This window comes from Neopsephotus bourkii, unplaced genomic scaffold (genome assembly GCF_033783945.1).
Source record: "Neopsephotus bourkii isolate Nb327-2 ecotype Australia unplaced genomic scaffold, CSIRO-AGI_Nbou_v1 NB_1768, whole genome shotgun sequence".
Classification (NCBI taxonomy): domain Eukaryota; kingdom Metazoa; phylum Chordata; class Aves; order Psittaciformes; family Psittacidae; genus Neopsephotus; species Neopsephotus bourkii.
The window spans coordinates 1,149,498-1,167,004 of NW_026902242.1; the positions used below are offsets into that span (position 1 = coordinate 1,149,498).

At 42.4% G+C, this 17,507-nt stretch overlaps 1 protein-coding gene across 4 annotated transcripts in view; it reads left to right on the forward strand.

Moving 5' to 3' along the window:
* AGAP1 (ArfGAP with GTPase domain, ankyrin repeat and PH domain 1) overlaps nt 1-17,507 on the forward strand; it is a 319,948-nt gene that overhangs the window by 5,862 nt on the left and 296,579 nt on the right. The window lies entirely within an intron of this gene.

A 17,507-nucleotide genomic window follows, 5' to 3' on the forward strand; every position in this document is an offset into this window, starting at 1 on the left:
TTAGCTGCAAAGTTAGGTTTGGTAGTTGTGACTGAAGTTACTGGCGTGTCTTAATCCATGCTTTGTCACTATTCTCACTCAGCAAAAGCTGCATGATTATATATCAGATGCTTTGAGGGAGTGGCACATAAGTTACAAATCCAGAGGAAAGCCTTAAACCATTAATTGCTGAGGATAACTTTTTTCCTTGTGCAAAGAAGGAGACATGCTGTGGGTTAACTGATGATGGAACAAATGTGTTGTGAGGCTTGAGGCTTTTCAGGAGTGTGCCAGGCTTCTCCCACCGTTTGCTTTGGGGGATTAGTTTAAAGCAGCATGCAGTAATGCTGAACCAAGAGTTCATGCTGCTGTGTATACAGATCACCGCTTTTAATTCTATTTAAACTGGCAAATGAGTCTTACTCCCTAAGAAGAGGGGGCACTCAGCGAGGCAGCAGGTTGGACATGTGCTTTTCTTTGGCTGATCTCAAGCGCTTTGGGAGAGGCAGCATACCTTGGAACATGGATTGCTTTGTTTACGTTCTGTATTGTGCTTAGTGAAGTACAAAATGGCAATTGCATGTTTTAAAGGTGACGTAGATACTCAAGTGAAGTGTGTTTACACCTTATGAAAAATATTGTGTTATCCAGCACTGAAGGTACCAGTTGCTTAACTTCAGGTTGTTTGAATCTTGGATCATGTAGTGAAAACTGATGTGGGAATATGATGTATGTTATTAATTGTTAATAGTTAAGGGATGCACTTGTAAGTGTTATGGTATGTTTGTAAGTGAAATAAAAATACGGTATGTTTGTAAGTGAAATAAAAATATGGTATGTTTGTAAGTGAAATAAAAATACGTATGCTTGTAAGTGAAATAAAAATGCGGTATGTTTGTAAGTGAAATAAAAAATCCAACCCAAAATACAGTATTTTTTCTTTGGCAAATGATAGAGGGTGGGAATCACAGAATAGCATCCCAGACTGGCTTGGGTTGGAAGGGACCTTAAAGCTCATCCAGTTCCAACCCCTGCCACAGGCAGGGACACCTTCCACTAGAGCAGCTTGCTCCAAGCCCCTGTGTCCAACCTGGCCTTGAACACTGCCAGGGATGGGGCAGCCACAGCTTCTCTGGGCACCCTGTGCCAGCGCCTCAGCACCCTCACAGGGAAGAGCTTCTGCCTAAGAGCTCATCTCAGTCTCCCCTGTTCTGGCAGGTTAAAGCCATTCCCCTTGTCCTGTCCCTACAGGCCCTTGTCCAAAGCCCCTCTCCAGGTTTCCTGTAGCCCCTTTAGGCACTGGAGTTGCTCTGAGGTCCTCCCCTTAAGGAGCCTTCTCTTCTCCAGGCTGAACAAGCCCAACTCATAGTTCTTTCTTAAAGCCAAAATCCTCAAAAAGTTCAAGCACAAAAAAGAAAAAGGTGGTTTCTTTTTTAAGTCCCTCCAGCTCCCCAAACAAAGGCTCTTTTTGTCAGTCACCACCCTCACAGTGAAGTTTTTTTTCCCCTAATGTTTAATCTAAATCCCCCCTCTTTAAGTTTAAAGCCATTAATAGTGCCAAGCAGTTGAAAGAGTTCAGCCCAAACTGAGGGTTACCTTGTTTTTTACTGCATAACAATCAGGAACTGGTTTTGTCCTTACCAGTAAGCAAGGTCAATGGCAGTGCTGGATTTTTGGCACATCTTTGAAGAAGGGGTAACGTAAGCTCCCAAAGTCACAGTAGCTGAGATGGAGAAATCGGTTGCATCTCAACTGTGTGACTTTTTGCTGACAGATGCAAAAATCTGCTTCTGGAGAGTTTGTTTTTTCAGGGTATTCTTTGACTCACACACAGCTTTACATCATTTGTGGGGAAGAAACCTAAAATGATTCTTTAGTAACCACAGTGGATAAAGTTCTCTATTCCGGGAAGGTATTGAATTAAACGGCTTCAATAATCTGAACATCTGTGAGAATAAGAGGTTTTTCTTCTGTAATATTAGGTTTTGTCCTTGACTGCCTCGCAGCACTGCTTGTGCTTTGTCACCTGTACTGAGGGGAAACTGTGCCTATTCTTCTCTTATGTTCTCACAGTAACATGAAATAATTGAGCAAAGACAGTGCTGGATATGGACCAGTTGTGAGATGCTGCTGTTATTTGACTTAAAGACTTCTGGAATTCTGTACCATTAGAATGTAAATATAGTTTCATGGAAGTCATCTCTCTATGGAGAGATAGATACAGGGAGTCCCCATGGTGAAGTAAGTGGTGGTTATGTTTTGGGGTTTGAAGTTATTGGTATCGAACCTCATTGCTGAGCCTGTTTTAATGTTCAAACACAGAAGATACAGTTCAAGTGCAGCAATAAACTCTTCAGTCTGTGGGTACAGGGCACTGAAATGCTTTTGGAGCGATGAGGTTAGGCTTTACACAGGATTTTATGAAATCAGGAACACTTCTGTTCCATCTGTATGGAAAAACTTCCCAACTATTTCTTAGTCTTCTGGATAGAGCTTTTGATCCCAAATTGCTCGCAATTAACTTGTACTTCTGCAGTTGTGATAAGGTGGCAAACGCTGCAAGGATCTTGTGACCGATGTGGGAAATAAGGCTCCAGTGCTGTCTGGCTCAGATGGGTTTGGGCTACCAGGGATCTGCGGCTAGTTAGAAAGCTTGCTTTAGGTTCTGAGTTCCAAGGTGGAAAGAGAGAGGTGGTCAGGTTCCTCTGTTATGAGTGAATCTCTTTTGGGCAGCTGGCAATTCCAAAGCCCTCTGGAAGTATTTAATGTCCTTTTGTGAGTGGATGGAAGCAGATCTGTTACTTAATCAGGATGTGCACATTCAACCTCAATGCCAGGTTTCTGGCTAATACTGTCTGTAGGGCCTGTGTAAGTGTACACATAAAAGTGTGTTGTGTGTGTCTAACCCAGTGAATGACTTGGGTTTTCCTTTTTCTTGTTGCTGAAGTAAGCTTCAGTTAACCACTTCAGGAAGCAAGTACTAAAGCCACAGAGTTGAGGTGTGTGAAATGGGTAATTTCATTGTCTTGTTTCATAGCTTTATTTGTTTGCATAGTTGGATAATGAAGGTCAGCCTAATGATTAGGCAGCTATTGTGCTAAGTTTCCCTTCTGTATGGCTGTACAGGCAGGCGAAGGGCCTCTTAAGCTTACTGGAATGGAATTCATGGCAGTTTGGAAGGGATTGAAGGAGCGTTTAGAGCCTCAACCAAACCAATGCTCACACAAGTTAATGTGAAACCTGTAGAGAACCCACTTTGACTTGAGCTTGGTAGTGCTTACATTTTCTGTTGAGCTAAAACTGCAGGTGAAATTCTTCCTGACAGTAAATTTTCTGTTCACTTACACCACTGTATGTGTACTTTACAACTGTATTTTCCAGTAACATAAGATGCATCAATATAGTCACTGCTGCAAGATTTTGTAGTCATGCTGTAACTTACTCTCACTACTCTGTTAAATGTATGGTAGTGTACAAATGTGTGATTGCCATTATCTTACTGGTGCCACTTTCTGTGCTCAGCAGAGCAGCCAGGAGCCTGTCTTTTAGGTATCACAGCAACCATGTTCTCTAGAGGAAATATGCTAAAAGCATGGCACTCTGAGTGCCCAGACAGCAGTCATTTAAATGTATACCACTTCACTTGGCTGATGTCTTCATATCCCAGTTAACCAGTTGTGAACCACAGCAGGGCTGTGTGCATCGCTTGGTCACTAATGCAAGACAAGTGTCTCAGGATGCTTAAATAAGGAGGTGGCTGGCATATGAATTTGTGCTGACATGGAAGGTGAGTGTAGCAGGGAGATAGCAGTGAATTTCCTCAGAGATACTAAGCAATAAGATAAATATGTGAAAGTCAGATAGGAGGTTGCTAAATTGCCATACATCCTTATGCCTGCTGTTCTAGATAGTATTGGAGGCATAGTATGAAATGGGTATCAAGTTCTTGAGAGCAAGATGGGCTGTGTATCTCTGATTTGGATAACTCCACTGTTTAGCACTAAATGTAGAATGATAGCTTGGAAAAATCTTCATAGGTATGGCATTTGATAGAATGTTGATAAAGCAGCTACAAATCATTTTGTTGTGAATTGCGCCAGCTCTGCTCCTGGCTAGAAAGTATCCCTGCTCGTGTTCCCCAGGTGCAAGTGTCAACCATCAAAACTAAGGAATAATGACAGTGAAGGAAAGTAATGTTCCTTTGCTTTCCTGAGCATAAAATCAATCAAAAATGTGATAGAGTTTATAAATGCTTTTCTAGTAATGTTTTGTTAGTGCTTTTAATGCACACTAAAGTCTCCATAGGATTACTTTCTTTTTTGATGCTGTGATTATAGGCTCAGTAGTAGTTTTCCTTCAAAAGACATTGCTCGGAGAACATTTGGCTTAGATTACTCTTAGAATTTGGGATTGAAAATGTTCTGTGGATCTCAGGGCAAGCTTCTGCACAGGATGGTGTCCATGACATGGAGCTGAACCTTTGCATGAAACTTGACAATGCTACTGGTATGGTCTATGTGAAGAAAATCTATAGCTACAGCCTTAGTGCATTGGGGCTCTCCTAGAGTCGTTTATCACTTTTCTGTGGCAGTTCTGTTACTTGAACCTGAAGCTGTTAGTTCACTCTTGGAGTTGAATAAATGAAAGCAGGATGGAATAGAAACAAGCTCTGGAAAGCTATTCCTTTACCCTGTGGCAGCTCATCTATTCAGTCTCATTTCATTACTTTTCTCATGCAAAGTAAGACTAATTTCAACCTGTGTTAATTAACCTTCACAAACGTTGCTATGAGATTGCAGCATGGAATAGGATCTAGATGGATAACAGTGCATTAGTTGATGGGTGGAAGGATCTTGCTGTTGCCTTCTCTTGGAAAAACTGAATTCGAGTGGGATGTAGCTGGCCAAAAGGGCACAACTTGCTTGAGGCAAAGATGCTGTGAATACATCGATGGGTAACCCCCAGAGGGAGGCAGTGATGGTGTTAATCAGCTGCTAACACTGCTAGCCAGGCAAGACACAAATATTTACAGTGAGCATCTGCCTTGGTAACTGCTTCATGCATTTTAAAGCTAGGATTTTAGCTGAAGTCAGGGTTGATACATGGCTTACAGAAAGACAGTGCTTCTCTGGGAATCTTTTGCTTACTGGAACATCTTGCTTCCTGCATCATAGAGTGAATGAAGTTAGCACATTGCTGGTTTGATTTATGCTGCTAATTGCTGTGGTGGTTGATGTGAGCTGCATGTACTAATTGCTTGCTTGCTAGTCCTTTCCCATTTGTCTGACAAAAGCTTTTAAAATAGGGCATTATATTTTTTAACACTGGCCAGCAACAAACAATTGGAGGGTCCTGATCTTATGTACTTCTCCATCCAACACCTAAAGGGGCTACAGGAAACCTGGAGAGGGGATTTGAGCAAGGGCCTGTAGGGACTGGGTGGGCTTTAAGGAACCTGCCAACTGAAACCATTCCATGATGCTACGATTTTCGTCACTGTAATGTGGTTTTAATGTAGTCTCATTGTTGTTCTTCATGGTGTTTAAACAACCTCTGGAAAAATACTTTTCCAAAGCATGCTGGGTTTTTTTTTTTTCATCCTTAAACTGGAACATTGCCCTTATCTGTATGGTAAAGGTAGAATATGTATGATAGTTGACTGTGCAGTTTTAGCTAGTGAAAGATGTGATGTGCCGTTTGATTTTGCAGTGATGCATACATGCCTCCAGAGCAGCAGAAACTGCAGTGAGCAAAGCAGATGGGTTTTGCTTTAAATCAGTATGTCTATAAGGTGGTTTATTCAGGCTGAGCAGCTACCTGCTAGAAACTAGACTGCAACTACCATCATCTTGGAAGAAAGCAACCCTAAGGTGAGCCATTTGAGAAGTCCTCTGGTATTCCTTGATTTCAGTGAAAGGTGCTGTCAGAGGGACCTTTCTTACTGTGCCATGTTAATCCATTTCATAGCATCACAGACTGGTTGGGGTTGGAAGGGACCTTAAAGCTCATGCAGCATATTGAAGCTGGCACACAACTCTTTAGGTTAATGTAGAGATCTCATGCAAGTTGTGGGACTCAGTGGGCTGTGTACAGGATGTTTAGGCTGTAATGATGTTGTGTGCCATCATTGTTGTTAACACCTGAGTTAACTACACTGAAGCTGGCTCAAGTATGCTGAGAAAGTCTTGGAGTTTTAAATGGGATGAGTTTTGAGATGTGTTCTCCAGTGGATTCTGGAACAGCTGTGTGTTGAGGAATGGTTAAATAGCCTGAATATGAAGTGTCTATTCCTTCAGTATTAGTCTCTTGCCTGCCTCTCTAAACCTTTTAAATCAATAAAAAGCTATGTCAGCAGAGGGAGGACCTCTGGGGAACATATTCCCTGTACAGTCATTAACATACAACTTTCACTGGGGATATGTGTGGAGAAAGCTATAGTGTGAGGTGTCCCTGCCCATGCAGGGGGGTTGGAACTCGATGAAGTTAAGGTCCTTTCCGACCCTAGCTATTCTGTGATTCTGTGATGCCAGAAACCCCCTCTGCTATCCTGTGACTCTTGGTCTGATTGGGTTGATTCCTGTTAGCTTCAGTTGTGTTCTTAGGGTGTGTGTTTGTCCTGGGAGAACCATGTCTGGATTGAAGAGAAAGATGTTTGTGTGTGTATTAGGTGCTTGTTGAAGCATTAGAAGTATAAAAAGCTAAAATGGAGAATGAGTGCAGTAGGCTTAAACTGGAAGAGACATGGTTTAAATGTCCATAAAGATCTGAAAACCAGCAGGAGTAGTAGCAACACTGATTATGGCCTTCAAGTTTTGTATTGCCAAAGTACTGGAGTACCACCATCTTGTACAGACTCAAATCAAAAGCAGTGATAGTTAAGTGATAGCTGGGTAATAGTCAGTCTTTTCAAGCAAAACATAAAATTCTGAGTCTTATACGATAGTTTACTAAAGGTCTTGAAGATGTTGACTCTTTGTAAGAGCCATTTGTTGCCATCCAAAGTTGGATTTGTGTGTTGAATGCTGTGGCCAAGCTATTCCACAAGCACTTCTGCATGGCACAGGAGTGATCTGAAAGCCCATTTGGTGGTTGCTACCGGTCTTGGAGCTAGAATCATTTTGGACTTGACGATCTGAAGGTCTTTTCCAACATAGTTGATTCTGTGATTCTGTCAGTTGCTCAAACTGTTTCTATATGGACATAGTTATCTTGAGCACAACAAGAAGTAAGAGAAAACAAATAGAATATGAGTGCATGGGAGTTGCGTAAGAGAACTGTATGAGGTTTAATGTTCTTCTTGGAAAGGTGGACAGATAGAAACTTCTATGCTGATGAGATGCAAAGTCATCACTTGGGGAGAGAGTGCAGGGTTTAGTTTTTAATCATGCAGCTTGTAAGTAAGTAGTGCCTATGAAGCTGTACAAATCGAGTTTAATGGTCAAGATAACTGTACACTTGAGGCATGGGATAGGTAGTGGGTTTCAAACTTGAAAGAATCTTTTTTTCCTTAGTGTTTGCTTCAAAGCAGGACAAACAGGCCATTGAAAAGGAGGTGATGGCTGCAATATAGAGGCCTTAGTGTATGTTGGTTTTACTCTAGCAAACTTTATGGATGGTTGCAGGCTGTTAGCTTCTGGAAATAAGCAGCAGCAAATTGTCATAATGCTTCAAGACCAGCAGCTCTTCCTGGGACTTTGGGATATAAACCAGAATGACAGAACTTGAGGGGAATTCTGAAGGCTTCTGGAATACCATTTTCATCTGTTGGAGTGTTGTGAAGGGCTCTGACATTGGACTTGGCTCTGCTTCTGGTCCCTCTGACTGCCAGCTTTAAGTCTGACTTCTGTATTTAGCCATTGATATATAGTGTATCATAATGAGCATCTGATTTAAAGGCAAAGATTTTTAGCTACAAGTAGGCTGTGGCACTTGTTTAATTTGCATCTTCCATGTACTTGTCAGGAAATGTATAAATTTGCAGTTAGCTTAGAAGTGTTTAAAATGAAAGAGTCCTGTGTTCATTTCCTGAAGGGAGGAGTGACAATAAATCAAGTTGCTTTTACTTATGTTGCGTTCAAGTGCAGTGTGACAGGGGAGGATTTGTAGGAAGGAATATGTAAAGCACCTTGCTAATGACAAATTGTGATCTCAGGTTGAAATAACTGAGATATCAGATCTGGTTCTGATCCCATTTAGTGCTGCACTTTGTGATTCTGTGATTTTTTCCTGTTTGTACATGAGGTTTTCTGTAACATGGTGGTTTTCATCCAGTGGCCAAGCTGACTTGGGTAAAAAGAAACAAACATTCTAACTTAGGCTTTGTGTCTGCTGTCTAGGAGGTGAAGGCTTTATGTTGAGTAAAGGATAAAGTATTTGCTGACAGTTGGCCTATTGCTAATCTTATGTAAATGATGTATTGAGCAGCTGAGGCCTGATTAATAATGAATAAAGTAGCTGCAGTACTAAGACAGTCTTTGGGGAAAACTGCAATAACCAAGCTTTGTAAAACTGTCTTCAGAAGGCTTGCAGGGCAAGTTAGTCAGGTAAGTTTGTGACCTGAGGGTGGTATTTCTGTGCTCCTTCGGGCCTACCATTCAGCTTCCATTCAGACTGAGGTGATGTGCTGCTTGATTCCCAGTTCAGATTTAGCTGAAAATAGTACTAGGAATGTGAAAGGCTTTTGGTAGAGTGAAGTAAAAATGTATGAACATGGCTGACAATGGATGCAGATCTTCACTGAGAGCATGGCTTAGGAGTGGGTGAGCCTGTAAACAAGTAATTCACTGTTGCTAGAAGAGGAGGGTCCTTCCACCCCATCACCTCCCTTGACAAGTTTTGGCCTTTCAGAAACCAGCTCAGTGTAAAAAATAACTAGTTACTTTGAAGAGCAACAATTCATCGGGGACTGTAGTGATAAGACCAGGCATGGTGTGTTCAAACTGAAACAGGGAGATTTAGGTTAGATGTAAGGAAGAAGTGCTTTACTGTGAGGTGGTGACTGGGGCTGAGGAACAATTCCTTCCCCAGAGGGTGCTCAGGCATTGGAACAGGCTGAACAGGGCAGGGCTGGAGTCACCGTCCCTGCAAGTGTTCACACACCATGGAGATGAGGCCTCAGTGCCATGGGTCAGTGGTGGCCTTGGCAGTGCTGGGGAGCGGTTGGACTGGATGGGTTTAAAGGTCTTTTCCAACCTGATGGGTTCTGTGATTCTGTGTACTGTGTCCTGGACTTAAATGAAAGGAGCACTGCATTCTTGAAGTCATATTGTTGTTCTATGCTAATGCTGCTCTGTGTTGACAACTTTGTATGGTATAATTTAAGTAATGCTTTAATGAATGGTTGACTGTGGTAATTTGTTAATGTTGAGATTAATTGCAGCACTTACAGGAGTAACTGTTGGCCAAACCAGTCAGTGAAGTTTTGCACTGGACACGTGGCATTCTCTGGAAAATGCTGATTTATCCCAAATGGATAGATGTGTGAGTGCTTGAGTAGGTTTGACTGGGTGTCCTTGCACTCAGTCTTTCCAGTCTGTCCTTACGAGATTGGTCTGCTCTGTCTTTGTCCCCTTCTGTTAGTGGGTGTGGAGGAGTATGCCATGCTGTGGAGGTGAGAATTCTGCCTATGCACACTTTTCCATGGATACATTTGGCAGGAAATTCCCTGACTGAAAAATAAGCCAAGGGGCCAGCATAGATCCACCTTCTCATGTTGTCATTATACTTTTTCCCAGCTAACCTGATACTGAGGTGTTTTTGGTAGTCTGGAAATTGCTGACTATAGAGTGTATCTCTATGTAGATACATTCTGGTTAGAACTGGAACCTGCCTGCTCAAAACATCTTGAGCTTTTAAGGACTGATTCTCAGCACTGCTGAATAATCACTTGTATACTTGAACCTTTATTTTTAAGGTAATAGGAACCTTTTCTTAGTAATTAAGCTGCCTGCTTATCTTGAATTTGCTGCAAATATGAACTCCTGAAAGAAAGGAAAATACATGGAATGATACTGGCTATGAAGTAAACACCTAGTTACCAAAGCAATGGCACTGCAGAGGACTGACTGAATCAATCTGTGCTGGGTGGAATGGAGGGAAGCAAGTCCACTGAGTTTCCTGAAGTGGCCGTTTTGGATCAGTGGACATCTTTTAAAGGTACCTGTAGCTGCAGGCAGTAAGTAAAGGAGAATCATCCTCTAGAACATGGAAATGGCTGGGTTTGTGTGGGGCTTCTCAAATGTGTGGGGCTTTAGCAACTTGAGGTGTTAAGTGCTTGTGAGCAGAACGCAGTCTTGTAGGGTGGATCAGTGAGTGTTCTTTGCTATTCTGCTTGCAGTGAAGCTAAGCCTGCTTGGAAGTTTGATGCACCCTGTTTATCAAATACTCAGGTTTCAGAGCACATATTGGGATGTTTTTAGTTTATTGAGAAAGTGATCAGTGGAGAGAAACGACAGAGCAAACTGGTATGTTTGCTGCAGACGTTGTGTTCTTGGGCTGCATTTCTGGCAAGTGTTCTTCCATCTCGTTCTGTCTATGGCCTTCCTAAAACTTGTGGTGATCGTGTTGGTATTCTAAATCTCTAAGTGAACTCTAAACACATCGTAGCACAGAAATGATGGTGAAGAGTTGCGAAGTTCGAACCAAGTTCTCTGTTGCAAATACAAGGGTTAACCTGATTCCTAACTTGTGTTACAGTTGGACATTCAGAGTACATGAACAGGAGGCGTGCTCTTTGTTTTTGTGTCTTTTGGAATGTGATGAGCATCTGAGACAGATCTGTTGCTAGGATGTTATTCCAGGTAGCTATTAGTTAATGGGATTACAGAAGCCTCACTAAAGAACTCACTGCTGCTCAGTTTGTGAGCATCTTCCTCGAGAATATTGTTAGTGACTAGTATCACCCCTGATTAGTTCAGTAAAGAATGCTCTTCTACATTAAATGAAAGCATCTTCCACATGACTTGGGTCTCAAGTTCTAGGCGATGCTTAATGAAAACACGTTCTGTCTTATTGCTAGGCAGGGTTGGCCTTTTAAAAATGCATGCTATTAACTGCTGCTGCTAATCTTGGAGCATGTGTTCTTGAAATGCCAGTACCAGCTCGTATTTACTGAAATTGAAAAGAAAGGGACTTTTCACTCCCCAGAAGATGTGTAAAAGTTACTGTATTATGCACAAGTTCTGTGTTTAATTTGGTCATGGCTGAGGCTCAGGAGTTCTTGACCGATGCTTGCTCAGGCCAAGTAACTGCACAGGTTGTGCAAACTTCAAGCAATATAGCTATTCCTGAGCTTGTGTGAAATTCAAGTACTGATCCTGTGGAACAAGGATTCAGCATGTCAGAAGTAATCTCTTATGTTGATATCCAGATAGAAATGTAGGAGTTACTGTAAGTACTAACTTACAGCTTACTGGGGCTGTCACCAGTGAACCTGTATCTACCATCCCACAATGGACCGCTGTGCGTTCAGGGTTTGATTTCCTGGCAAAGCTTGGTGACACAAAAAGGGGTGGCAATCTCGTCTGCCATGAGCACTTCGGGACATGGGCTAGTGGTGGGCTTGGCAGTGCTGTGTTTACAGTTGGACTTTATTGTCTTAAAGGTCTTTTCCAACCTAAACAAATCTGTGATTCTGTGTGGTGTTGATAAGGGAAAGCACTGTCAATTGGACACAAAGTGCTTACCCCTGGTGTATTCAGCCCATCTAAAGCCTTCTGTTGAAGAGCTCTGGTGTTTGAGGTCTCTGATAGCCACTGATACTACAGTTAGTTTCCAGTATAAAACTTATTCATCTTGATACTAAAAGCAGTGAAGAGTTTGTTTCCACTGCTCCGTGGTGAATTGCTTCTAAGTTTTGATCATCCTGATAACTGTGCTGTCTTCTGTTTGCAGGAGCCTTAACCTGGCTCTGTGCTGTGCTTTTGTTACACCTCTGCTGTTTGCTGTGTGGGTGATGAATGGATCATCCTCGCCTATCTGTAGTTAAAAGTCGTCATCACAACAAACCTGAAAAGGAACCACAAACTTTCAGCTGTTTTTCAAAGGTTTTCCTCCACGTAGGGAAAACACTTAAGATCTTACGTGACAGAAAAGGACCTGCTTGGAAGAGGAGCTTGCTGCCTGTGTGAGGATGAGGAACAAGGTAACTGGGCTGCTTTGAGGAAGCCTCAGAAATCAGATCATTTTGCTAATGGCATGAGCTGAAGCATAAATGTTTCTCCTGGTTTAAGTGTGGTCTGTGTGGCAGCTGAAGCTGTGTGAGGAGAGGACAGGGATGGCAGAATGCGGCTCCTCTGAACCAGGTCTGCAGCTGTGGGTGACTGCCTTTGATAGTAGCCTTTTTTTGTCATGTAATTGAAGGTAACGTTTGTCTCAAGGTACCTAGAAAGAAATACTGGCTCTTCAGAACCAATTCTTACTCCTTTTCTCGTTCCTTTCTGTCTAGAACAAGTGATTACTACCAGGTGTTTGTAAACAGACACAGAGTGTGTATTGAGTGCTTAAGTCTGATTGAATGCTTGATCCTGTAATCACTTGCAGGGATTATCTTTCCAAACAAATCTGCCAAATCCTACATTCTTTCTTGGAAATATTGAGCCAGCTGCTAGGTCTGATGCTTGTTTGTCAATAGAAAATGTGGGACTTGGTGCAAGTACTGTGTTCAGAACTGGAACTTTGCCTCAGCTTGTTTATGGGCTTAGCAGCACAAATAGGACATAGTACTGAACAGCAAGAGTCGCTTGTCAGCTGAACTACAGAAATGACACTGTACTCTGAACTGAACACTCTGCGACATGGAAAAGACAAGGGGTGATGGGTGCAAGTTACTCCTGGGGAGAATCCAGTTGGACACTAAAGGAAATATTTTCCCAATGAGAACAATCAGCCATTGGAGCAATCTTCCCAGGGAAGTGGTAGATTCCCCAACACTGGACACTGTTAAGATTTGGCTGGACAGGGTGGTGGGGCATCTAATGCTTTACCAAGAAATGTTGGACCAGATGATCCTTGAGGCCCCTTCCAACCTGTTGCTCTTATGAGAAGTTCACCAGGCTTTGTCATTCAAAGCTATAAGTTGGACACCTTCAGAGCCTCATTTAGCAAACAGAGCTGCCAATGAACTGTGATCTGTATGCAGATCAGAAGCAGGGATCAAGCTGACTTTGCTGCTGGCTGCTACTTGGAGCTTTATTATTTCATCAGGTTTTGTGGATCTGCAGAATTCCTGCACTGTTGGGTCATGTCTAAAATCAGTTGTGGCTGAGGAGCTTGGAGAAGGTTTTAGACAAAGGAATGATGCTTTTTAGGACTTCGTCAGATGCTCACTTGGCTCTAACTGTTGCAGGATAATAACTGCAATATAATAAATGTAGCAAAGAAACTGGATCTTCTTGCATTCTCTGAGCTGTTGTTATGAGAATGATTTAATTGGATTTAAGAGAAAGGATGGAGAGCAAGCTGTTGTGACCAAGCAGGAAGAGAAGCATTTTGACTTGGGCCTCATAACTGTGCGGTGGGAAGAATTGAGATGTACTTTGAGGAACTGAAGTGCAATGTAAAAAGGAGTAGTACATGAAAAGGTTATCCATAAGAATTTGATGTCTTCGCTTATTTGAAGACTTAGCTATAAGAGCTTGTTAGCTTTTGCTTTGTTGCAGATAAGAAGTTGGTGATGTTGAAGCTGGTTAGTTGGAAATGAGTTTTAGTTATTTTATGGATCAGTTGTGTCAGATTTTTGGTCTGAAACTCAGGCAGGAGCCTAAAGTAAAAAGCCTGAAGTGACTCTGGCTTGCTGTCCATATGGTACACTCAGTTCTTCTCCTGCCTGTGATTGTACTTCTTGTAAGTGTTGGAATAACCGATTGCCACCACCTTATTGATTACCCTCATCTTCTTAGAAGAGCCTTCTTATGAGTTTCCTCCTCTACACTAATAGCTAATGATGGAGACGGACAGAGCTTCTTCAGAAGATCTTCAGGGTGTCTCAGGCTTTTATTAGTGGTTACACTTGCATGAAAGAGCTGATGATAAGCAGGAAACTGAAACAGGAGGTGGATGGATGCCCAACGTAATAAACACATTCAGAAAAGTACCTTGGGTTTGTATGGAAGGAGAAGAGTGAGGTGCATCTGTAGCCACCCTTCTCAGCTCAGAGGTTTAGAGCAAGAGATGTATTATTGAGGGGAGATGCTAGTGCATTCTCTAGCACTGTGCAAGTGGAAAAGGGGATCAGTGTGAGTTGGTTGATGGGTAGGGAGGAAATGTAGAAAACACCCTAAAGGACAGGAAATTCTTGCCGTTAAGAATAGTCTCCAGTGAGGGGAGGGCCCAGTTCAGCAGTTGCGCTTAGCTTAAGTTGACCAATCCAGTTGAATTAAGGCTTTGCTTGTCTTCTTGTGCCTCTTATTGATGAAGTTCTTGTTCCAAACTGAAGGTACCAGAAGTTAGCCCAGTTTCTTCTTCATAAGTGAACCTTGCTATAAGGGAATCCCCCTGTTAGAATGGGGCATATGCATTTTGAGGTATGGGCTGGGGCAGCTGTACTGGCTGTGCCAAACATAACAGAGGCTTATGAATCGAAGACAAGAATTTCATCCATTTCAAACCCCTTTCTTTGGCAACTTCCTGAATTGTTGATTCCAGTGGGCTTTGGAAATAGTTTGTAATAATCCAGGTCTGTCTTGCTGGGCTTTTTCTCATACTGAAAAAGAAGACATCAACTAGTTCCTCAATATCTCTTTATTAAGGTTGGGGTGAATCTCTTTGCCAGGCTGCTTTGGGTGAGGCAAGCTCTGGCAGGCAGCTGGAAGAGCAGAGCTTTGCTAGCACGTCACATCTATCAGAACAGCTACTGATAGGTGATAACTCTGAATACTGACTTGAAGCATAAGCCAGGATAGAAAGGGAAAGGGCCTACAGGAAGTGCTGCTGTGGACTTTACCTGGTAAGGACTGTACTGAGAGTGCTTCTCAAGGCTTGCTGGCAAGCACTAACGTGATTGCTAACAGTGGGAGCTGACCCTACATCAGTAAGAGCACTTACTTTGGGAAAGAAATGTGACACAAGAGCATACAGTTTTGGAACAAACCATGAATAGGTATCTGCCCATCCACTGCTGCTGCTAAGCGAGTACCAGAAGCTTTTACAAGGTCAGATTGCAGCTTCAGTAGTAAAAAGAATGCATGGTACATCAGACAGGCTGCTGATGGGGATGGCAGTTCTGAAGCTCCCTCTGCTTTGCCAGTAGAGTTATTTTAGGTCACTCTTAAAACCTGAAGTATTTGGAGGCTCAGCTGTTCAGTTCATGACTGTGCATTTTGTGGTCTACCTCATGGTGAAGGCATCTGTGGGAAGTGAGGATTGGAGGTGGAGCCTGCAAATGCACTTGTAAAGCAGATCTCCAAACAAGCCTGTGGTTTCATTCAGACTTAGTCCTGAGCCTAAAACAGCAGAGTGCAGCTGCCTGTTTGTTGAAGGATGAGCTTTGTGTCATTGGAGTGGCAGGAACCCAGCTGATGTGTGGAAGTTAGGTAGTTTAAGTCTTGAAATAGTTGGACTGAACTGGTTTGTCACATCTTGTGTATGAGAAACCTCAAAGGCGGCTTTGCTGTAAGGATGGGGATATGTGGAACTGAAGCTGTTGCTAAAGGATTAGCCTTGCAGTTATCTTCCTGTAGTTTAAAGAAACCACCCCCTTGCTGCATCAACAAAACCAGAGCAGTTAGTGTACAATGCTGAGTAATAGCTGAATTACATTGATCAGATTATAATAGTAGAAGAGCTTTTGAAGCCATGATGAGGACTGAATTCCATTGGGCTGTCTAATGATCTAATGCTTTTCCAGGCAGCTATAAAACAATTCCAACAAGTAGGAATTAACTTCTTTAAGTGATAGTGATAAGAAGTCACTATCTCATACTTGGAAAGGCACAATGGTGTACTTAAACATCACATGTAACTGGCAAATACATGTAGTCTGTTTAGACCTAGGTCGACTTAGGCTTCAGATAATGACAGATGTGGATAAGGTATTAGGTGGTTGGTTGTGACTGCTGGAAATACATTCTGGAATGTATGTATGACTGCTGGAAATGCAGTCACTATGGGATACTTGCTGGAGGGTCAAAAATTAACCAAATGGTTGTAATTCAGCAGTAAACTGCAAGTTCTCAAATGGAGCTAGTGTTTTGAACACCTTTGCAGCTGGAAATAGAGTAGCTCTGATTTCATAAACCTTCTCTCATGCTACAGAAACTCAAAAGCCAGACCTGAACCACTTAATACCTGAGTAAGCAGAACCTGAGTGAGAGGAAAAAGACTGAAGAACTGTACTGAGCTTATTTTCTTGTATAAATTGGGTTATTCCATTTCATCCAATTCGTCTGACAAATGTAAAGCTATCATAGCTGGTTTGTCCTTAAAGCTTTGGAGTGCGCTATTGGGTAATGTTGATTCTGTTGGAACAGAATCACTGGGGCATTTCTAATCTGAGGAGTGAATAAACACGAGTTCTCTGGGATCTTTGTATTCAGTTTCTGAATTAAGCAGGTAGATGGCTGCTTATTTGCAATAGCAGACTGTAACAGATCAAATGTTACTTTGTGTACTGCAGAACTAGTTTTTTAAGTGCCTTGACCTGGCATACTCATGAAAGTCATGGTAAGAGAGCAAGGAAGAAAAGGATGGACCTAGATAAGGGACTTTTTGTAAGCAGTATTCAGAATGGCTTTTGCTTTAGGTTATATTGTGCCTCTCTAACATTTTCCACTTCGTGCTCTGTTTGTGCTCCACTTTAAGTCATCTGAGGTGTGCATAGGAGTCAAGACTAAAGCTGGAAAGATGGAAGTAGGGATCAAGTTCTCAAGACAAAGTACAGGTAGTAGAAGGGGAAAAACCTGCAATTATAGACCAAGTTAACTGGTTCGGCCATGGAACATGGATCAAGTTAGTGAGGAATGTTAAGGAGACATCGCTATTGCAGTTAGTGTAGGCTGCTAATCCATAGCGGCCTTGCTGCTTCTGACGTGATGTACCTGCTTGGATGTGCCTTTCCTGAAATGGGAAGTGCCAGGCTGGGCTTACTTAAGCAACTTGAGACTTGGCAAATACCAGTCGCTGCTCCAGGGAGAAAGAGGCTGCGATGACTTGAATGAAACTTGACCAACACATGAACAAAAAGGTATCTGTGGAGGGCTTGTTGCCAAGTGCGGGTGTACTTAAGAAGATACAATTACATGGACTCTGTACTGGGTTGTTTGGCAGGTTGAATTTCTATGACAGTTCAAGATAGGTCACGGTGCAAGAGGAAGGCTCCTAAGAATATATGTTTTCACCTGTGGTGGTAATCTGATGAGTCGATGACTGATTCAATCCCTAACAAGGCTGTGGTGGTAGCTGCAAAAGTGTCAGTGCCAATTCCCAGTGACAACAGTGTGTTCAGTCACTGTGAGGGCTGTGCTTTGGTACCAGGCTTCTGCAGTAGGGCTGGTAAAAGTGAGTGGGGTCTGCACTTTCTCATGTGCTTTGCG